Source organism: Protobothrops mucrosquamatus, unplaced genomic scaffold (genome assembly GCF_001527695.2).
Source record: "Protobothrops mucrosquamatus isolate PMUCROS unplaced genomic scaffold, P.Mucros_1.0 scaffold_239, whole genome shotgun sequence".
Lineage (NCBI taxonomy): Eukaryota > Metazoa > Chordata > Lepidosauria > Squamata > Viperidae > Protobothrops > Protobothrops mucrosquamatus.
In genome coordinates this window covers 208848-234070 of record NW_015386315.1, presented here as the reverse complement: position 1 = coordinate 234070, position 25223 = coordinate 208848, and the positions used below count along the sequence as shown (strand labels likewise).

The 25223-nt window shown below is 36.2% G+C and overlaps 1 protein-coding gene across 1 annotated transcript in view; it reads left to right on the top strand.

The window, feature by feature from the left end:
• Window positions 1-25223, top strand: part of SLC30A5 (solute carrier family 30 member 5) — a 79053-nt gene that overhangs the window by 5082 nt on the left and 48748 nt on the right. The window lies entirely within an intron of this gene.

Below are 25223 nucleotides of genomic sequence, written 5' to 3'. Positions count from 1 at the left end.
TTAACCAATCAGAACACACCTCCACCCAATCAGAACACAGCCAAGCTCCCACCCAATCAGATCAAACCCCACTGGCAGTTAAAAGGAAGAAACAGCTGCGATCACACACTACTCCTAGAAGCACGAAGCTGAAGACACCAGCCTGAAGATGACGAATGTGACTTCGTCGAAACGTCGCCAAGACACTTCCAATTTTACGCGGGAGAAAACCCGATTAACCAAAGACCTACATATATATATATATATATACATTCATACATGTATACAGTCATACATGTATACATTCATATACATATATACACATACACACCCTTTTGTAATTTAAATAGATACAATTCAGTGGCAACTTTTAGAAGTGATCTGGAAGATAATCAAAGTTACATAATGGCCACATTTGACCAGAGGCGCCTGTTGTAAACCCTAGTTCTTATCATCGGGACTGTTTATCTTATCATCAAGACTGTTTATTACACAAATAATTCTTGCTGATTAGCAGAGAATGGAGATAGATAATTTTCTATCTCTTTTATCCTATAAAAAAGTTTAGTTCCACTATTACATCTATGCATACTGGAAGGACAGATGCCTAAGGAATACATGGATAAAAGCTATTAAGGCAAATGTTATTTTAACTGTCGCTTAAGTTTGTTTCCATATACAGTGTACCCCCACCCTGAAGCTACACATGGATTTAATATAAGAAGTATTAAAATCCTTGTAAATTATTGCAACTTAGCATTAAACACTAAAAATGTCTAGGAGTTCCATATCAATATCATTCTATCATCCTTTCTATGTGTTAGATAAACAGATATAGGAATTGAAAAGGCAAATGACCTCCCAGCTACCCTCCCCCATTCTTCTTAAACTGGGAAGGAGAGAGAATGTCTCCCAAGTCAACTCCATATTGTTTGAAAATTATAATAGGAAGATAACATACAGTTTTATGGAAGTACAGAGGTTGCTCAATTCATAGGGTGTCCATGTTCAGATTTAAAGAATATTGCCTCATAATGATTCCATTTGAATGACTGGCCAGTCTAAGTCCACTTTAAAGATGTTTGAAGGAGAAGGATTCTGTCTGAACATGAGTGTTTCTAAGAATGGGAATTTAACCTGAGCAATAATGAGTTAAGCAGATTGTAAAGCTATAACAGAAAGATTTATTTGAAGAATATTACAGGGATAGGCAATACTTAGTGATATTCTACTCGCTGAAAGCACATGTCCAAATAACGAGTCATTGAGCACCCCAATCCCTTTTTCACATATAGTGATGGCATGTGGAAATGACCTAGGGTGATCTTGCCGAGACAACAAGATGCAGCTAAGGGAACAGTAGGAAATATGCTAGCTTAGTCCACAACAGAATGTGGGGGGGGGGGGGGGCAGAAGCTCAGAAGAGACACACACACCCAGGAGACAGGGGAAGAGAAATCCTTCCAGATTTTCAAGATTCTGTTAATGTAATCTTACAATAAAGTAAGGTCATGTTTCCTGTCTGATCTACCTAATACATATTCTATAAACATTAAGACTAATACATATTCTATAAACATTATACAAACAAGGGGTGGATTTTTTTCTCTGTATTTATTATTTAAGTACAAAAAAACCAAAAAAGAATACAAATGTATAAAAGGGGGGAGCTGAAAAAAATATACAACAGATAAGGTAGGAGAATGGAGTTGGGTGAGGGGCTACCAGAATGTCCTCTTTATAATTTTATAATTTTCATTTTTTTTCACTATGTTTAATTATGTATATTTTACTTTTACCTATTGGGAGGGGGCTTGTATGTTTTACTTAACCAATAAAGAAAGAGAGGTTCAAACAACTCCAAAACTTTCTATAGATTTTTAAGTGATATCCTTTTCAACATGAAATATTTTTGAAATGAATTCATTGCATTTATGTGGTTGGAGATGCAATGAAATTAACACTTAATTTAAATCTATTGTTCTATTTCGGTAAATAGCAATTGCACATATTAACTCTTCTTTGAGATTTAATATTTGCTATCACATGGAAGTTGACATCTGGACAAAAAAACATGAACTTACAGTCAAAAGACTTATTGTACAGTATTGGAAAAACAAACATATGGCTCCAATTATTCAACGCTTTGCAGAATTGATTAATGTAGATAATTATGATTTCAGTTTATTGATATCTGTGTGATAAGGAGTGGGCCTTTGATTGCCTGGTTGCACCCAACATTTTTATATCATTAATCACCCTTGCTGTCAGCCATTCAAGGTTTTTCAGATTAGGAAACAGACTCCATAAAAAAACTAGAACGATACTTTATTGAGTTAGTATAATAACAGAATCCTGCAAGTCTGCATTTTCCCTTCCTCTCGTCTTAGACCCAGGGAGTTAGGGAGGAGCCAGTCTGAATCCCTTCCAAATACTTTGTTTTTCTCCAGGGCTGAAGGAATGCATCTCCATCTTCTGTTCTTGTAACAGTTTCTGAATATTTTCTCCAAAATCGTTTCCAGGATTCCTGATACCCGCAGGCACCTGGAAAGCACTAGATGAATTTGTGTCTGAGAAGTGATCTAAGATTAGCAGTCTCTTAGACCAGTGTTTCTCAACCTTGACAATTTTAAGGCATGTGGACTTCAACTCCCAGAATTCCACAGCCAGCATTGCTGGCTGTGGAATTCTGGGAGTTGAAGTCCACATGCCTTAAAATTGTCAAGGTTGAGAAACAGTGTCTTAGACCAACAGCAAGTAGTGACAGACAAAGAGATGACATGGAATAACTTCAAGGAAGCAAGGAAGCAAAAATAGGGAGAAGGACATATTTATCCCTGTCCTGCCTTCCCACCCGAAGGCAGGACAAGAAGCAATGGATTGAAACTAATCAAGGAGAGAACCAACCTAGAACAAAAGAGAAATTTCCTGACAGCTGGAGTGACTTGCCTACAGAAATTGTGGGTGCTCCAACACTGGAGATTTTAAAGAAGAGATTGAACAATCATTGTCTAAAAAGACAAAACTGATCCCTCACACTTCACTTAAAGAAGCTGATTGAACTCACAGCTTGAGCAGGGAGTGCACTAGAAGACCTGCAAGGTCCCTTCCATTATACTGTTATTCTGTTTAAGGAACTTTGGGTGGTGGATGCAACACCAGCTTTGAAGACTGGTACACCCAGCCCTAAGTTAATATTACAGATGAATTCCTAAAATTGAGATGGAAGAAGACACTATGATATGAAATGTCTAATATTATCAAGAGGGGCTCACTCCTCTCATCCAGATTTCAAAAGTGGTCATCTACAGGAACAACCAATATTATTTCCACCCCATATCCAAGCCTGAATCCTAACTAGAAAAGATCCAGATAATGCTCTTCATCTCTGATCCTCTGTAGATGATGCCCCTCCACATTCTGTAGAATCTTTCTCTGAAAGAGAGGATTGGGAACTGGACCGAAGTTCATCAGGTTCCACAAGATCAAAACAATCCCAGATTACAGTAGAAGGCACAGTCCTAATCAAATAGCCTAACTGCCCAATTGAGGTCCAGATCCAAGTGAATATGAGTGAAAACATACAATCATCACAGCAGCCTGCAAACATGATGGCTCATCTCACCTTCCCTAAAAGTTTCCTGATAACCCTATACAGGAGAGGTAGATAAGAATTCTTACATGCCATAAGTACAGAAAAAGAAGATATTTTCCACTCTGAGAAATCTGGGTAGGCTTTCAAGATTCGGTGGTTATATTGTACAATAATATAGTATTGTTACATCCTTGTGGTGTCTATTTCCTGACCTGACCTACATTAAAGTGCTGATAAAAAACCATCTTGGTAGTGATAAGTAACACCAAGCACTAAGTAACCTTCTTGGTGATAAGTAACTGGGATAAGAATCCCAATAATGTATCCCTGGGATTACTTCACCTCTGGATGAAATAATGGTCAGTTAAATCACCAGCGGGTAACCAAAGGCCTCCTGTCCCAGAGGGACATCCTATCTCGTAGCCTCTAGGGAGATTGGGTTAAAGTGCAAATGTAAATGGACTTTTCCCCCATTTGCTTTTAAATATACTGACTTAGAGGCAACTTGACTTTGTCCTCTTGCAGAAAACCCCACAGTTCCATAAGCTTTCACTTTTATAGTATGTAACACCAAGAATAAAGGGATTCTGATCCATTGACAAAGGTATATTTAATCTAAGGAAGAAATTGAAGTAAAGGTAACACATACAAAATCAAGCATGAACATTGCTTTCAGCTGCTTCCACTACAAGCTGGAATGAGATACAGCCAATGTCCTAAGGATGTGTCATATACAACAGTAAAGTATTCATACTGCAGTTAGGGGAATAGCAATAACACTTAGACTTATATATCGTTTCATAGTACTTTACAGACCTTTCTAAGCAGTGTACACAATCTGCATATTGTCCCCAATAATCTGTGTCCTAATTTTACCAACCTCGGAAGGATGGAAAGCTGAATGTGAAGATGAGGTCACGGTCTTCCCAACTATGGGAAGCGGTATTTCTATTTAAATGAAAACAACCACTCCCAATTTGCATACAAATTTTTGAAAACTTTTTGGGTAATATATAAATTGCAATAAGAAGTAGGGATGTAATCAACTTTTTCTTTATGGAGAATCCGCTTCTGAGCACCCTGGCTCAGGAATTCTGGGAGTTGAAGTCCACAAGTCATAAAAGAGCCAAGGTTGACTACCCCTGGCCTACACTACCATGAGAATGCTGAATGCAATCTATTAAAGTGGTATCCCTCTTTTTTGGAAACTTCTCATAACCACAAAATATTTTGCTTGTTATTTCAAAAGAACTTTGCCAATCCTGCTTTTCTAACAACGCAACTTACTTTTGGAAAGTGGTAATTGAAACAGATTCCATTCTTAGGATTTCTGTATTATAATATCATGAAAAGTATTTTTTCCTTAATTATTCCATCCTCTGTAGACCTAAAAGGGATTAGAAAAAGATTACAATGTGCTATTCCAACTGCATTACAAAAAGCATTGCACATAGCTATCCTATTAACTTCAGAATGCCAATGTATTGTAAAATGCAAAAAAGTAGGCAGTAATTTGTTTACAAATGTGTTAATGTGGTAAATATCATACTGTTTCTTGCAATCAGTGAAATTGCTGATTGCAAAATGTACCTCATAGCATAAATTTCAGAGGGCAAAATTGCAGTTAATATACTACTTTTATCTTGTGTTTTACTGCTTTCCAGCATAAATTGTTAATAACCAATTTACCTTGATGATATTGGCACGGCACACATGTAAATGAGATTTCTGTGTTTGTTTATTTGTTTAGTTAGGTGCTGGAGTAGGATACAGTTAACTTACTACAGAAATTCAAAGACTTGAAAAATATCCAAAGACTTAGTGAACTATTATAATGCAAGAATATTATGAAAACTGTTTTGCTAATACAGGTAGTCCTCGACTTAACAACAGTTCATTTAGTGACCATTCGAAGTTACAAAGGCACTGAAAAAAGTGATTTATGACCATTTTTCACACTTATGACTGTTGCAGCATCCCTATGGTCATGTTATGTACATTCAGATGTTTGACAACTGGTTCATATTTATGAGGGTTGCAGTGTCCCAGGGTCATGTGATCATCTTTTGCAACCTGACAAGCAAAATCAATGGGGAAGCCAGATTCATTAACAACCGTGTTACTAATTTAACAGTGATATACTTAACAAATGTGGCAAGAAAAGTCATAAAATGGGGTAAAACTCACTTAACAAATTTGTCACTTAATGTGATGTCTCCCTTGAATGATTCCCCAGGTACCTCCTCAGATGTCAGGGGAGGATGAATCAATTCCTGGCATATCAGGAACTGAGTTGATTGATGGCTCTGAACAGTCATCCGGAAAGAATTTGGCTGAGGCTCCAGCTGGGGAAAGCTTGCAGCAGCAGGTGTCCAGCAAAGAGGAGGAGGAACTGCCTTCTGCACCTGATCCAAAAACACGTAGGGCAGAAAAACGGCAGGAGCAGAGAAGGTCAGACAGACTACTCAAGAGGAGAGGACCCAGCCAGTCTTGATGAGCTGCACCAGAAGCTATTTATCACAGCAGATGGATGGAGGCATTGCTGGGAACAATGTGTCTGTTTTCTAGCTGTGTGTTTGGTCATCATGTTTCCTACTTCACTCTGGATTGTCATTGTGTTTGGAATTGAATCATGCCTTGGAGACTCTGAACTTTTCTCGACCCATGAGCTCTCTGTGTATGGACTTAAGTTCTGCCTGGTGGATTTAAGTTTGTCTGGTAAAGTTAGTTTGTTTGAGCAGCTTTCAAGTGCCTTGTAGATTATTGGGCCATTGTTGTGTGGGCTAATCTTGATTTGCTCATGGCTGGACTTGTTTGGGACAAGTTGAAGGGCCTTGCTGGAGAATACTAATAAACTCACTAAATCACAGTTACGTGTGTGTGTGAGCGGGGTAACACATTTAGCAACATAAATTCTGGTCCCAATTGTGGTTGTAAGTCAAGGACTACCTATATAGACAATCTTCTTAGACTCCAGTGGAGCAACTGGAATTATTATTACTAGATGTGTTTATGCTGAAAGAGCCCTTTCTTGGTTAATTTTGCATGTGATATAATCATGTACAACTCCAACTTGCTTTTCTAGATATCATAAATGCAGCTCTATGTAGTTCATTGACGTTATCAGGAAAATTATTTCATTGGATGCTAATTGAGGGCATCAAATGAGGCCCTAAAACTGATGTTTTCATCAAGATTTTTTATCTGCCATGTTTCCTGTAACTTCTAGAGTCAGAAAGAACTAGATGATTTTTAATCGGAGGGTTGTCCAGTGTTCAATGTATGGTTCAACCTTGGAAATACCAAGTTATAGCATTGTGGGCAGATAGATCTCCAGTGAAAGAGAACTTAGAACCACCAAGACATAGCTGCATTGTTAATCTGGTTTTATTTTTAGGAAATGTTCAACCAAAAATATTTGATATTTTTATTAGTTTTTTTTAATTGATAGATTGCTTTGATACAAACTTTTAATAATATTTAAGATATATGCTATATTAAATTAAAATATGCACATGACATTCTCAGTATGGAGGCAAATAGTCCAGTTTAGCTTTCAACCTAGAAAATGAGGATTTTGGTGTCATTGTCTCTCTTTTGAAATATTTGTTGAATGTAAATGGACATGTCTTTCTAAGTCATCAACCTATCCTTATCTTAATGTTCCAGTAGTTCAGTGGCAGACCTCTTAATTGCATAAAAGATCCTAAATTGTATCCTACTTTGTGTCCAATAAATCATCCTTCCTCAAGTTGTGTAAGAATGACAATGTTTAGAATTCCCTGGCAGCAGAGGAACTCTTTTGAAATGCCTGTTTAAGAAATACACAGTAGTGGTGATAGGGCAAGGTAGTATTTTAGATTTGAAGGAGAAAGGATACTGTGAAATACAGCAATGTATTTCATCTTAAATGTAACCTATCTTAAAATCTTAAAACAAACCATTATTTTTCCTGGGATTGCTCTGTAACCTGGATGACCCACAGTTGCTTTAATGAATTTTCCCATATGCCCCCAGGTACATTTTCTCTTTGAATCTAAATCATTATACAACTCTGAGAATTATATTTTGACTGATTAGAGGAATGTGCTGTTATTTTACATGCTGATTAGCTTTGTGTATTATAAGAAACTATTTTTCTTAACTGTGGTTTAATAAATACTGTAAGCCTCAGTTGGCTGGATTCGTGCAATATACTACACCAATGCCAAACAAATCAAATATATGAATCATCTACATCTTATGATTCCCAAAAGTGAATTTTTAAAAGTTGTACCCGTAGGATAAAAGATTATCAAGAGGAAAACCTCGTACCTTGTGATGCCCTGAAGACGGTTATATTGAGCAATGAATTAAATATTCCTCAGAATTCAGCGGTAACCATAGTTACACAACCTTGCACACAGGATTGTTAGAATGAGACCATCCCACCTCAGATCTTGACTTTTTCATTTTTAGAAACAATTGGGGTGCTACCAAATGAGACTTTTATGGGGCCCCATCATCCCACATCAATTTCAGTGCATTTCTCACAGTGTAATGCCCCCAATGTTTGCAAAATGCCAGTAACAGACTAATGCTAATCAGTGTTAAGATCCATGAAACGTATGAGTCCTTTCAACCCATATAAAACTAAATTTTACAGAAGGTAAACATTCAAGAATGAATAATTCAAGAATGGATGGATTGCCTTTCAACTCAGCATTGAGTAAAAGGCCTGTGTTATCCTGAACTGCCATCATTAAGTCATCTGTTATATGATTTTCTGGAAAGAAAAATTCAGAGGACTTGCTGCTAACCTTCCATAGAGAACAGAAGGCATTTTATCCTGCTCTGCATTTCTTAATAGTTTCAGAAACAAATGTTCCTGTGCAGCTGGGTCCCACATGGGGAATATTTTACAGCTCACTAGGCAAATGTGCAGAAATCTGAAGTAATAAGTACATGGATTGAAAAGGAAATGCTGGAATTCTTGCTTCTTGTATAATATTTGGGACATAAAAAAGTTAAATCAAGGAACACTGGAAGGTCCCAACAGCTGGCGAGAGAAATTAGCAATCCATAAATTAAAAGCAGAAAAAATGACTGCTGATTGGCTACACTACTTACTTACTACCCATTTCTATGAACAAACCCTTGCTTAAAATGCAAGCCATTGGGTGGGATATGGGAAAACAGCCATTATGAATGTCTTAAAAATGGCACAGTGCTTAGACAAAGATGGAGAGTGTCAGTATATAATAAGGCTCGATGTTAAAATATTGCACTAAAAATATTGAACTTATAGAGACCCAGACAATGTTATCTTCCATTTGTTTAGTTGACAGCTACCAGATCATCTGTAGAAATATAAACCAGAGGGTAATCAGTCAAGTGGTGCATGACTGCATGAGGATTAATGGTAAGTTTGAGATAACTACCAAAGTTACCAACTGATGAACTGTATAATACAAAGAAGTAGGATGTTCTTGCTACTAATATTCTTTCTTCCTTCATTTCCTTGAAGATTAGAAAGCTTAGAATTATTCTCTGTTAGCAAGTAACCTGGTCTGTGGGTTGTTTATTTATTTTAAAGCATTTGGGTTCATCTTATGTCTTTGTAGTGCTTCGGTAATCATAAATGGGTTAATATGCTGGATGTGGCATTAGGACATTGCAATACTTCTGTAAACTGAATCAATATTTTTTTTAAAAAAAAGTATGGTAAAACAACTGAACTTTCACCTATTTGTTTATCTTGATGTCAACAATTTTGGGTCCCTGTGATTCCCAGACATTAGAGACAATTCTGATTCCTTCTTAAAACTATATATAAGATGAACAGGACCAAAACTATTTTTAATTTTGCAGGCTAAACTGGAATCTATATTATGCAGAAAAAAGAAGATGAATGCAAACTCTTAAGACTGTTTGCCCAAGTTTTATTGCATAGTGCACAGCTGCACATAGGTTTTGTCTGTTGCTAGAAATAGAACTGCTAATGACTCTCATCCCTTCAATGTCCAGATAAACCCAAATTAAGTGCATGGTAGCCCAGGCTATATCAGTGCAGAACTTTTAAAAAATGTTAATTATAGTCAAATCTAAAGCCACTTTGTCTTTAAAAAAAACAACCAAACTCTGAAGTTTTACACCAGAGATGAACTCAGTCAATCAGAAAAAGTGGCAAAAATAATTAAACTCATACAAGTAGCATAATCTAGTGAGGAAATTCACTTTCTTTTTAAAATGCCATTATTATTGCTCCCTTCTCCCCACAGACTGATGGTTATTTTTATATATTAAATGCATAGATAAAAATATTTCATTCCACTTTTAAATCAAATTTTAAGCAAGAAAATCATTGAAACACACTAAAAACACAAACTCCTAAAATGAAGAAGGCAAAAAAAAACAACCTAAATAAAACCTAACAAAATGCGGGAAGGGCTAATAGCAGCATTTTGAATCATCATACTATGCCATACTGTGGCATGAATTTGATTTAGCATTTGCAAATCGTGCTAAGATTTTAGATTAGTATTTTTAATGGATGTCACTGTAGTGAACTAATCAATAAAAGTATATGTAATAGAACAGAGTAAATAATAATGGGAAAAGAAAGGCTGATAAATTATGTTTTTAAAAAACTGTAAAAAAAACCTTTTCATCGTATTTCTGGGAAAGTCCTCAAATATTGACATGTTAACAGTCTCTTGCTGCAACATATCTCTACTTACAGAATTATGTTTGATCATTAATTTAGTTACAATTGTAGCATCTCAAGAAGAATCTTAGAAATTGAAACTTGGTGAAGAGGGAAGTTCCTTCTGAAACAGTAGCTTCAGTTAAGAAGAGGGGAGTCACTACAATATCATTAAAATGATCATGGTTTAAGATTCCCAAGTAGTTAAGTTGTATTCTCTAGGAATAGAACAATGTTTAGGAGGGAGGGAGGGAGGGATAGGTATTTATATGCATGTGCCTGTATTAATGCAAAATTGATATGTTATTGACTAGCAGTAATAGCACATTTTTACACCATTATTGTTTTTGGGGGGCTTCAGCTCCAAAACTATCATTTTGCATACTTTGCAGAATTTCTAAAAAAGTTTGGAGACTTGTCAAACAAGGAATAAGGAAAAGTATAGCAGCAAATCTGTTAGAACACATATTAATTTAGCATATCCACGTAGAGCATATAGCCATGTTTAGTTTAGAAAATTCATTGTAACGATTCATTGTAACAGGAAGTAATGGCCACCATGTCCAAAGCTAATATATTCCTAAAAAGCAGGCACTAGGAACAGTAAAAGAGAATTATAGCCTTTATGTCTTTGAGGTGAATTTTCAGAGGACTCTGACCAACCATTGTGAGAATCAGAATGCTAGATGAGAAAGACTAGCCATCCATTACTTGAGACTGCAGGATGTTTCAGAAACAACAATGGTGTCTGGAGATGAGGGGAATGGTAATATAATATCAGGAGGACCTGTAATAAAAATCACTGGAGAGACCCAGGGTGAGAAGCCTGGGATAAACCTTTGCCCTGAACAAGATATATTTGGTGCTAAATATTTTATATTAAAATGTTTTCCTAGACAGGTTAGTAACTTAAGAATAAAAAAATGTGTAACAGAACATAAGTTTAGCATATTGAGAGTATGATTCATTGCAAGGCCTTTAAAATGGCTGGTGTGATGTGAATATAGATTTTTATTAGCTTGGGGCTGAATGAGCAAGCATTGAATGTTGCCAGGGTCAACATAATTCAAGGTTTTTTAACATCCAGGAGTGCCAATTTAATGTTGACCCACCACTTTATACGTCACCTTTGTAAAGAATGCTGGGCAAGCATAATATGATCATGATAGCACAAATCAATGAGGAAGTGTGCCAAGTACTCCAAAAACAGCTGCCAGCAACAGGACAGCCCTATCAAAAGCCTTGTGATCAATGAGACGATTAATCAAGCAAGTGTTCACAAGGATATACGTTGCTCTTGCAAGGTCAGCGCAGGACATGTTAAAAAAAAATACAGACAGCACATAATGCACAATTATATCAAGCTGCGTATTCTCCACCATGGAAAATGTTCTATCCCAAATGCCCCATGGTTCTGACCCTGTTCATTTTCATGGAACAAGTTCCTTCCACTGGGGTAACCACATGTTCTAAAGCAGAAATTGGCATCATAATGGTCATCATTCTGGCAAATCTATACATTAAACATTATAACAGTTTAAATTTGTCCAATTTTGTAATGTTCAAAAGATCTTTCCTGAAGTCTAATAGGAATCCCAAACTTCCATAAAAGAGGTCATGTGATTTTTGGCATTCTTGGATAAGATGCAATGAAATTTCAAGTGATTAGAGGGGGAGAAGGAATTATCTGTGTCCCCAGCTGATAACCTAGTCCTATCTTAAATATCAAAAGAGTATGATAAGCATAATTTCTGTTGCTCTGTGGAGGATATGCGAAATATGAAACAACTTCACTGCTTGAGTCAAGAGTACATACAACAATTGGAACCCTCCAGATTCTAAATTGCTTAGAATTGAAAATACTTGGAGGACAAGAGAACTGACTTAAGCTTTCTCCAGATCAAATTTAGCAATGAAAGATAATCATGTTAGTTTGAAATATGAGGCAATGTTATCTAAATCATGTTTCAAATGTGAATTTGAATACAAAGTGAATACACACATGGCTGTTTCAAGTTGTGATACCTTATTTCCAACAAAAATGTTTACATTACAAAAAGGTATGCTCGATCACATATATTGGGGAAAACAGTAGAAAAAAATGGACATGATTTATTGATTTATTGATTTAATTTGCCACTCATCTCACCGCAAGGCGACTCTGGGTGACTTACAAAGTTAAAAGCAATAAAACAATACAAATATATACAGTATAGCAATAAAATTATAAAACAATATAAAGATGGAGAGGGAGGGAACAAGGTGTGCAGGGAGTGAGATGGGATCTGCTATTGGCCTATCAACCACCTTCAGCGTGGCGCTCCCTCATTGGGGTCCCAAGCCAAGTGACAGAACCAGGCTTTCAGGTCTTTATGGTAGCTCAGAAGGAACAGATCTCACTCTGGAGGGGTCAGATGTCCAAAGAGCAGGAGCCACAGCAGAGAAGGCTCTTCTTCATGAAAAGGGTGTAGCCATAGAATCCAGTACATAGCCATATGTATTGTAAGAGAAACAAGTACAAACTTTCATGCATTTTCTCTCTTTCTGTCTCTCCCCTCTGTCATCTCAGTTAATAAAATTATGCTTCCTAGCAGAAAAATGAAATATATCACATATGAAGCAGTCTATACGCTCTAGCTTATGCTCTTAAGGTTTCAGAGAAAGAATTATAATGTATGTCCTGCTAAGATTCTTTAAAGTAACTTTACAGGTAACCCTCAACTTATGACCACAATTGAGCCCAATATTTCTGTTGTTAATTGAGACATTTGGTAAGTGAGGTATGACCTTTCTTGCCACATTCATTAAGTGAATGACATAAGTTTAGTTACCAACATGGTTAAGTGAATCTCCCTTCCCCATTTGCTTGTCAGATGGTCAAATATAAAATATATATTTAAAATACCCCCCTGCCTAACTCAGAAGAGTTAACCAATGGAAAGAGCATTTAACTGAGAATTGAAGCAGCTCAGTTTGTATTATTCCAACAGTAGCCAAGATCAATCCAGTTCATAATTCTAATATCTACAATAGAGCAAGTGGCCTGGAATATTATAATGTGGATCAATACAACTTACCATATGACTTTCAAATTGATTAAAACACCACAAGACTACGCATGCTACCATATAATTTCCACATTAATTAAAATAATCACAGTTCAAGCATTATTCTTAGCGAGTTTATCCTAATCTTGACAGCAACTGCAAATAAAGCCATCTGACTACTACATAAATATTATGAACTGATAGCACACCACTAATTATTTCAGTAGGTATCTTAGCATACTTTTTCCTAATCAATGGGAGGGGAAAAATTCTTTCTGGACTAGGATGCAAGTTATAAAATAAAGCATAATTGAACTCCACCTTATTTCTTATGAAAGGACATTTTATCAAGGCACCCAAAGTCATTTACTTTCTACTTGTGTATAATCATTTATAATCATTCATTCCATTTCCACATCAAAGGTCTTTCTTACCTTCATAATTTTCAGAACCATTCTCTGTGCTGCATCTGACAATCTATTTTAATACTAATTTTTATTGAAATTTAAACATCCACATTTAAAAAAACAATGTGGTTAAAGAAATTTGCAGACAGGATGAAAGGCAATGACATTTTTAAAATTCCAGAATTGGGAGAATTGGGAGAAGTGTAACATAGAAATCTCTCTCTTTACTTTGCTGCATCTACAGTATTTTGATACAAATTTTATACATTTCTTGTACATTGGTAAAGTTTAAATCTATAGAGCAATGCAAATAAAGCAAGAATCCCCAAGCCCAGAGCCACATCCTGGTCCCGGGCCGTGGCCTGTTGGGAACTGGGCCGTGCAGGTGGCGGGCGAGTACATGAGCGCACAAAGCTCCATTTGCACAAGCGGCAGGCACACACACAAGCCATCCCCTCTCCGCCTACATTAACAGAGGGATAAAATCAAGATCACAGGAAGTATTAATACCACTTTACAATGCCTTGGTAGGCCACACTTGGAATACTGCATCCAGTTTTGGTCACCACAATGTAAAAAAGATGTTGAGACTCTAGAAAGAGTACAGAGAAGAAGAACAAAGATGATCAGGGGACTGGACGCTAAAACATATAAGGAATGGTTGCTGGAATTGGGTGTGTCTAGTTTAATGAAGAGAAGGACGAGGAGTGATATGATAGCAATGTTCCAATATCTCAGGGGTTGCCACAAAGAAGAGAGAGTCAAGCTATTCTCCAAAGCTCCTGAAGGCAGGACAAGAAACAATGGATGGAAACTAACCAAAAAGAGAAGCAACCTAGAACTAAAGAGAAACTTCCTGACAGTTAGAACAATTAATCAGTGGAACAACCTGCCTCCAGAAGCTGTGAATGCTCCAAAACTGGAAGTTTTTAAGAAGAAATTGGACAGCCATTTGTCTGAAATGGTATAGGGTTTCCTGACTGAGCAGGGGGTTGGACTAGATGACCTCCAAGGTCCCTTCCAACTTTATTATTATTATTATTATTATTATTATTATTATTATTATTATTATTATTATTATTATTATTATTATTATTATTATTATTATTATTATTATTACCACTACCACTACCCCCACCGCTGCTATTGCCAGTCACAGAGCCAGAAAGATTGGGAACTGCTGAAATAAAGGAAAGGATATCACAGAAAAAGTGAAGAAGGAACCTTTTGATGGGTTTTGGCAGTCTAGAGCTTGAACTATTAATAACAATCAGGGACAGGGTGAGATACAGGTAGTCCTCAACTTACAACCGGTCACTTAACGACCAATTGAAATTATGACAGATTTCCCTAGGACTACTTACAACCTAGATTCAAAGTTCCAACAGCTGGAAGCCCCCACAGTCATGTGATCATATTTTGGGTGCATGGCAACCAGCCGATATTTACAGCAGTTTGCAGCATTCCATAGTCACAGGGCCATGAATGACATTTCTTTTCCAGAAGCCAGTGTTTACTTCCAGTCTCCCACAAAAAATGCCTATTGTGAATGATGGATTTACTTAACACCCATTTTGTCAAGATAATAATTTAATAGCTAAACAGCTTATGATGTAACATAAGGTGGATGATGCAATGATAGGAATGACTCAGCAGGAGTCTGTGTCCCTTTAAGAGCGTGAGTATAAAAGGGAAGGCTTTTGCTGAAGTATCTCTTTCTCATCCGTTTTCCTGCTGTAACTGCTATATGTTGGAGTTTGCTGTATTACCACGTGTATGTATATTGTTCCTGGTGTATATTGTAGACAGTGTAATATAAACCACCATTTAATATAGAGCACTGTTTACTGTGTTTACTCCTGGATTATCTCAGCGCAATAAGACTGTGCATGCTCTGACACATTCATTTAATAACCATCATGTTCACTTAACTGCAAAAAGGTTATAAAATTAGGCACGGTCACATGGTAACCTACTTAACTGGCACAACTTATGACCATCATTCCAGACTTGATTATTGTCACAAGTTAAGGTATTAGTGTACCTTGTACAATGATTTGCAGTTCTTATTGAGAGATTGGCACTTAACAAAAATCTTCAAACAACGTATGCTTGTTATCAGTTCAGATTCAGTTGCAGTTCTGCAAGAGGTTGCTAGGGCTTCGGCTAAAGATTGTGGCAGAAAACAGAAAAAAGATTGTAATACTAATGCTCACAGTGGTGGGAATTTTTATAGGTCACATACTCAGCTTCCATCTTACCACTTTGCTGTTGTGTAAAAATTATAAAATATGAATTGTGTAGCATAGAAATCAATTGTAATTTATTGTAGTTCTTGTATTTTTATGCAAAGAGTCCCTGAGACTTGAAAACTATTTTAAGGGTTCCTCCAGCATAAAAAGACTTACAAAGGCTGTTCTAGATATCTTAAAGCATGGGTCCCTAAATCATATATTTTTCACTGATGCCATTTTTTTAGCACATCAGCAAATTTCAGTCTTCTTCTGTCATGGATGGTGAAAACTGGAACACAATTCACACATTTTATCGAGACAATGATCATTGGGTTCCAACAGTGGTGGGATTCAAATATGTGAACAACCAGTTTTCTGTGTGGATGCTGCTTCCGAAAGTCCATTCTGGGCCTGGGCAACAAAAAATTAGCTACCGGTTCTGCCAAAGTGGTGCGAACCGGATGAATCCCACCACTGGGTTCCAATTTACAGAAGAAGAGGAACAGATAAGAATAGAAAGATAAGATTTTACCAGAACTTTGATTTATAGAACAGCAAATTCTAGAGCTGTGATTTTAGGATCGTGAAATAAAATCAGGAAGTTTATTATGTAAGCAGAACTGTTTTATTGTTAAGGAAAACTGCACTTTTTAAAAGTGGCAACTGGAATAGCAATGGTCTCTTGTTAAGGAGTGAAGGAATGTTGAAGGGGTTAGGCGAGTACCCTTGATTGACTGTGAAATCTCTGCCATTTTGCTCAATTACGTGGCTGGCTCTTCTTTATCAGGTTTGTTTACCATACCAAGAGCTGTGGTGGTGCAGTTCAGCAGTTCGATTCTCACCAGCTCAAGGTTGACTCAGCCTTCCATCCTTCCGAGGTCGGTAAAATTGTTGGGGGCAATATGCTGACTGTAAACCGCTTAGAGAGAGCTGTAATGCACTGTGAAGCAGCATATAAGCCTAAATGCTATCGCTATTGCTTATACCAGAGTTTCTTAAACATTTTCTTCTCAGGATCCTTTCCCACCTTTAAAAATTATGGAGGACTACAAAGAGTTTTTGTTTGTATGTGTTATATTTATTGATATTTACCATTTTAAAAATTAAAATTGACACATTCCTATCACTACTGCTTTTCACAACTATTTGGTGAGATTTTAATATTTAATTATTTTTCAGCATAGGCTTACAAATAATTTTCATTTCACACACACCTGAGAAGGTCTTGGAGAACCCCAGCTATCCTTGGGCTAAACGCTGAGAAACAATGTCTTAAACAATTCAATGAAGCTGAATCTTCACTGCTTCTAGTCCATTTCATTCTACCCCTGCTAAGCTAAGCAACTTTATTTCTTTTCAGCAAAGAAAGAATGGTGGGGAGAAGGGAATAGTTTTCTTAAGTAGATGGGATTATAGAAATGGGGAAAATGAACCTGTCACAGAAGGAGTAATCCCAAAATAATTTCTCTTTTTATTTCAACCATAACACATCTTTCCCTTCGTGATCCTCTTCTATGACTAAAAAGTACTTCCATGGATGAAAGTATTGTCTGAGTCCACAGAATCTTGAGCTTCCTTCTGAGATTTTGAAGTTCGTGGTGAATCTGTTTTTCACAGTGGTAAGTACTGTTAATTTCTTTTTAAAGTTTGATGATTCTATGCACACTTCTACAATTGGGCAGGAATACTATCTTTATTTTGAAATAAACATTATACACAACAGTCATAAGCCATAAAATAATATTTCTGCTGTAAGAGAGAATCGCACCACAATTTCTTTTTTCTTTTTCCAGTCTAGTAATTTCAAGCAAATCAGTACAATTCATTAGGAAAGTAGATTTTAAAATAAGGACTACATGGTTTTTACAGTTATGCACTGAAACATATCCCCCAGAGCAAAAAAGAAAATAGATAAACATGGTCAGCTGGCTTTCTTCCCTTCTCTCATACAAATTAAATCCGCCATTTGCCAGGTGTCTATACCAAGCAAGGCCCCGTAAATACATGGTTTTACAAGTAAGTGCTTCATACTGCCACATGGCTAAGGAACTCAAATAGAATTTATAGTCCTCAATTTACAACCATTTAGCAACCAGTCAAAGTTACAATGAACACCCCCTTCCAAGCTGCTAATGACTCAGTTTGTAGTTCCAATGACCCCATTGTGGTCACATTTTAAGCGCTTAGCAACTGCCATGCATTTATGGCCATTTGTAGCATTCTGTGGTCACATGATCTCAATTTACATTTTTTTTTACCAGAAACAGATGTTTGCATCCAGTTATTCAGTAAAAAATGGCCATTGGGTACAATAGGTCATATTCCTTTAATAGCCACAATATGTATGTATGTATGTATGTATGTATGTATGTATGTATGTACGTACGTACGTATGTATGTATGTATTTAAAAATGTATTGGCTGCCCATCTTACCACAAGGTAATTCTGGGAGGCTTACTATATATATATTGTACTGGAATATATCATTGAAGAATTTACATGATGATCAAGAAGTAGTATTTACAGTTGAAAATGGAAATTAAATGGTTCAAAATTGGAAAAGGAGTAGCCAGTGCGCTCTACGGTCACCTTTATTTATTATATTTATATGCTGAATGTATAGTGAGAAATGTTGAACTAGAAGAAATTGAAATTGCTGGAAAAAATGTCAGCAACCTTAGATATGCTGATGCTACATCTTGGATGGTTAGTAGTGAGGAATGCTGTAGAAATTTCTTGTTGAGATTAAGGAATCTGTTCCTTCCTAGAAGTCAATGTAACTGAAAATATGACACTGTGAACAAACAGAGAAATTCCACCCACACCTCATATACATAACGCTGTACCTCTGCTCTGAGAACTGAAGGGAAAATGGTCTATCTACCTATCTACCTATCTATCTATCATTCTGATAGCTTCTACTGTATATACTGTATCTCCAACTGAAACCACTGAGCTTCTAATGATACTGCACTGCATACAGTCATCTAAAGTGCAAAGGTCTGTGAATACAATTCCAGGTAGATCGTTTGAAGTACACGGAATAAAATCTGGCTGCCCATCCCCCTCCCTTTCTGATGAGTTCCAAAAGAATGAAACTGATCACATCATACCTTCTGGTGGTCAAGTTTACCTTCACCTCTCTAGTGAAGATAAAAAAGTATAAAAACAAAACTGTTGCTAAAGTTATGTCAATATCTAATGCAGATTTAGATATTTGACATATGGTTTCTAGGACTTAAAAGAAACTAACAACAATCATTAATGGTCAGTAAAGCATAAACATTTAAATTGAAAGTATTGGTTCGGGAGACAAATGGAAGTAATAGGAGAATGTGTTACTAGTATATTCTCTCATGCTTTTTTAAAATATACATAGTAGTTATTCTTTTGTCTATATTATTTTTTTCATGCTTTTCTTTGTATACTATTATTTAACATTTTTTAAAAATAAATATATTAGAAAAACATGCAATACCAGGCCAAAACAAATTGGCAGAAAACAACAGTTTGCCTTCCTAAGCTTTATATATTATATTACATTACACTACACTACACTACACTACACTACACTACACTACACTACACTACACTACACTACACTATACTATACTATACTATTGTAATAAATCAAACCAGCATATAATAAATCAAGAAACAGATATTAAAGCAAAATAAACAAGTGACTATAGCCATGAATTACAGTCATCTGCTATTTTGGGAGAAAAATTATGTCAGAAATGAAACATCAAACTGACCAAAAAATATGTATTGCAAGGCCAAGGTATTTCCAGTCGTAGCTTATCACTGTGAAAGCTGGACCATCAGAAAGTCTGAAAAAAATGCCTCTACTGAAGAAAATTGTTCATAACCTGAAGCACAAGAACAAGAAAAAAATGATATTAGGGAAAGTAAAACCAAATGGGCAAATCAGAAACTTGCCTGAACAAGGCCCAATCACAACTCAGCTTCTCAGACCAACCAATCAGAACCTAGCACAAACCAAAAACCATTCTGAAATCTAACACTCCAAAAATGACTAATCAGAAGCAAGTATGAACAATGGATCAATCAGGAATCAATGTCACCAAAATGACCAATCAGTGTTAGGCACAAAGAACTAGTCAGAGATGAGTACTCATGAACTTGGACCAATAAGTTTGGCTAAAAAGCCAAACAGAAGTCAGGACACCTGGCTATAAAGACAGAAGTTGCCTGTGGTCTACGTAGTAGATGACTTTGCCACTGAAGATGCCAGCCACAGTTGCTGGAGAAATGTCAGGAAATCTGTTTTATAGACCATGATTACCAAACCCTGTAGTCTGATATTGCCCAACAATAAAACCAGATGGCTCATTTTGAAGTATTCATAATGAAGCTAAAGCTTATGTATTTTGGAGATACAATACAGAGGAAGAAGTTACTGGAGAAAACTCCAGTGCTAGGGAAAATGAGAGAAAATTAAAAAAAAAAGCCAATTTACTGTAAGTCAGGTTGGCAAGAGATTATCACTGATGACATAATTGGCTCAAAAGAATTCAAAAGAAGCAGTTTTGGCAGACAAACCTGGCAAAATGATGTCCACTGAGTACTAAAAAGTTAAGCAACTAACCCACAATTTATTAAAAAATATATAGCAATATACTACTCATACTACTCATACTACTATAATAAAGATCTGGGACATTAAAAATGGATATCATGGCATGCCATGATCCACTATGATTATTTTGTTATATTTTTGTCAGGAATGAGAAATGTACAGTCCTCCAAGGCTACTGTGTTATATTTCCCAACGTCCATTATTTTATATGTTGACTAGAGTTATTAGGAATTTATAATAGCTTTTCCCCAAAGAGAGCCCTCCTGAAGTGCTGGGACTGCAATTTTTGGAAAGAGTTCAAGATGGGAAAAGCCAGTTCAGGACTAAAATGTGCACTGTATCCCTAGATATCAGAAAGATGTCTTTAGAGGTCACTGCTGTTCTCCTACAACCTATCAAGCTCTATAAGTGCTCTTGGGCTAATTACTATTTTCAGGCTTACCTATCTCACAGTTGCTCTGTGGATAAGAAGGATGGACTATGAGCTCCTACAGCAGCCTCTTCTAACCTATCCAATCTGTAGATCAGGGGTAGTCAACCTTGGCTCTTTTATGACTCATGGACTTCAACTCCCAGAATTCCTGAGCTAGCTTAGCTGGCTCAGGAATTCTGGGAGTTGAAGTCCACGAGTCATAAAAGAGCCAAGGTTGACTACCCCTGCTGTAGATGATTGAAGCTAAAACCTTCAGATTCCCAATGGCTACGAATACTTAGAGTTGCTGCTCTGAGTGAAGGGCACCAGGTTGAGGAAGCCAAGAAACTAGGAAATCAGAATCTAACAAATATTTGAAAATTTTTAAATTATTTTCCAGAGCACTCCCATTTGACTCATTGCCAATAATGCAATCGTCAATTATTTTAAATTCTAGCCTTTGAATGAGTTTGAACCTTTTCTGTTTCAAATAAAACCATAAATTTCTTGTCCAAGGCTTTTTCTTTCTTCCTTTGTTTCCTGATTCTTTCCAGTCTCCTCCTTCATATGGATCAAACTGTTGTCCAAGTTATAATTTTCTCTGTGTTAAACAGCTAATTGATTCATATAATGAATATAAAGTTCACAATAACAAATCATAGAGGCAATACAATAATCTTATTAACTCGGTTACGATTTCCCCATTCCATATTAACAATAATTTATCTTCATCTGGACACTACTCGGCAATACATTTGAAGTTTTTCATTTAAAAAAGTGACTGTTTTCTTACATATAGAAACTTCTTCTGAAATAGTAAAAAAACAGACATCCAAGCATACTAGAGACAGAATAAAGACTGTGAATATAATTGTAAATACATATACAATTTGTGAAATCGTTTCAAGAACAGCATTATCAACTTGGTATAAAAATGATTGCATTCTGTCAGGAGCTAGTAAATGGAATAAGAAGGGGAAAACCTTGTTTCTTAGGTTCTGATTCTTTCCAACAAATGCAGAAAGGAAAAAAAACATACAGAAAATATTATTTATTGCCCATTCTGAAACTTTTCTTTCCCTTCTGATTTTTTTGCTATTCTCTCTCTATGTCTCTCTCTCTTTATCATCTATCATCTATCTCTCTCTCTCTCTATCTTTCTTTATCTTTGTCTCCCTGAAGAAGTCCTCATATTACTAAGTTGTTTTTAAGAGATAAAAACCTATTTAAAGACTTTTTAAATGAAAATATTCATATAGAGGATGAAAAGACTGTAATGATATTAAAATCACTTTATTATGACAATATGCATTTCAGTCTAACCTATTATTTCCTATAATTCAAAAGCAAATTCTTTGATCGGTGGGGGTGGAGGAGAGATATATCAGGGTACAGCCTACAATCAAGGCTACAGCCTACAATCAACTTTGAGAGCTTTCCTTCTAATAGAAGGAAATAAATAAAATAAACAAGATCGTAGCAATTCTAACAAAAACAGCAAGCATTATTGCTCCATTCAGCTTTTCAAGTGATCCATGATATACATCACAATTTCATTCATCACCAGGTCAGTGAGAAAGTATTTAAGCCAACAGTAACTAGGATAGACAAGGGTTTCTAAATCAGTAATCAGTACAGGTAGTCCTCAACATATGTATGACCACAATTGAGCCCAAAATTTATTTTGTTAAGTGAGACATTTATTAAGTGAGTTTTGCCCCATTTCACAACCTTTCTTGCCACAGTTGTTAAGTGAATCACTGCAGTTGATAACCTGGTAGTAACCTGGTAGTTAAGTGAATCTGGCTTCCCCATTGACTTTGCTTGTAGAAAGGTGGCAAAAAATGATCACATGACTTTGGGACACAGCAAATATGAACCAGTTGCTAAGCATCTGAATTTTGACCACATCATGGGGATGCTGCAAAGGTTGCACCTGTGAAAAATGGTCATAAGTCACATTTTTCCAATGCCATTGTAACTTTGAATGGTCACTAAATGAACTGTTGTAAGTCGAGGACTACCTGTAGTATATACACTGCTGTTAGGATGTAAAAGTAATTGGGGGTAGGGGTGGACTCTGGGTCGGCAAATTGACACAGTAAAAATGGAAAGGAATATCTGGCAAACGGGAGGACCTTTCTTCTTCCAGCCTACTGACTGCTCTGTTTCTTTCTGTCTGCAAACCTTTGAGTCTCATTTTTTTCCCAAGCAGCTGTTATAACAAGGTAAGCCCCTGTGAAAAATTTGTTTACACTAATGCACTAAAGGAATCTTCCCCAACTTGGCACTTCCAGGTGTGTTGTGCTTTAATACTATACACATTTTGATAATACCAAGGCAATTAAGTCTGAATTAACATAAACATATTCTTGAAAAAAAAAAAAAGAAAGAACAATATTCAGACAAGCTTACTGCAGCCATGATAATAGCTTGTTTGTGAATCTAACAAAAGTCACCATCCAATATTACCAACAGATAATTTAAGTGAGGGCATTTCCATGCCACCAGCATTTCCAGTGCCCCAAACTTCCTAAAACACAGTTTGTGATTGTCCTCACTTTTGCTGACCTTGAAAAGTAGAACATGTGCAAAGAACACAAACTATCCATTTTTCTTTTAGATAACCAACAGAGTAAAGCTAAGACCACCATTTATTTAGTATCCTGTTTCCTAAATGGAAATGGGGTGACAAAAATTGCCTTCTGGTAACCCTTCCAAAGGGTTACCAGAAATATGAAGTGACAAACAACATAGTCAACTGGAAAAGAAAATAAACCTTCTTGGCATCTGCGACAAAAATTACAGCAAAAAAGCTAAAAAAAATCTTAAGCCTTTTTATAGCAAATTATGTTTTACAGCATCAGAAAGACTGGTATTTAAATTGCAATATTTTTCTTACAAATCTTTATTTTCAAAAATATATGCCAGCAATCATCTAAAATTGACGAAGATGCACTTTACAAATTTCACCATAGAATGTATGACAAGCCATGTGATCTACAGACTGTAGTGATCATAGATTTGAAGGACATGGACTGAAGCCAATTGCTGAAATCATCCAGTTGTAAATCGAGGCTGCCAGGTCATTTTCACAGTAACTCTATAGTTGTGTATTGTTATAGTAGTTGAACTGGGGAGAGGAAAATCAGTTTTTATCCTGTATACAGGAAGATATAATGCCCATGAATCTAAAATTGAATTTCTGGGATAGATAAAAGCACTGGCCCAGAGTCACGAGATGTGGATGAGATACAAACCTTGTAAATAAAATAAAATGTATTTGAAATAATGGCTGGATTGAGCCCAGGAAGCAGGGCATGGCAAAATTTCCCACCAATATGAAATTTAACATTGTAAGTTCTGCAGAGCTGTAATAATTCAAAGAAAAATACTAGCTTTGTTTGTTTCCAGTAAACTGGAGCATTCAGAAATAAATTGATTCAGATAGCAAAAACAGATGTCATGAATCAATCTGTCATTACTCAGTCCCAAAGTAGTACAAAGCATTGATATGGAGGTGCCTTAAGCCTATATAATATATATATATATATATATATACATACATTCTTAGAGCATTCGATTGGAATATATTCATAAAACACATTCATCCAAATGAGCTCAAGACATTTTTAAATAGTGTCAATTTTTTCCAAGCCCTGACCAGTGGCATTGTTGGCATGACAATAGATACTGATGCAAGAATGTAAATGTAGCATTTGCATAATCACATCATCCGGCGTGTTATAATTTGCCCCCATGCATTCTCCTGCAGGTGCACATAGCCCTACCTCCAAATGAAGGTACAGAACATGCATGGTCAAACTATTTTGGCATCTGAAGAATATATTTCCTCTGGGGGGGGAATCTTCCTGCCTTTTCCTACCAGTAGTGCTATACTCCAATATCTGATGCTGTCCATCCTTCATATTTTTTTTCTTCTCTCTTCCTCCAGTTATAGGCAGACTCTGAATTTTCAAAATATTCCTTCCTTCCCTTTTCCTTCTCATCCTACAGGGCCCAATCTTGGGAGGATGGGGAGACAGACATTTGAAGACAATTTTTTTTCACATTTTCAGCACTTACCATTAAATATTTTTTCCATTTTAATCGATTAGAATTTTCACAAAATTTAGGGGTCTATTTTATTTGCTTTTCACAAATAAAAAAGACTACAAACAATTTGAGTGGTAAAACAACAGCAGTTGTGAGACCTACAGCTGGATCTTGGGTAAGAATGAATTCTTGGCCTACTACCCA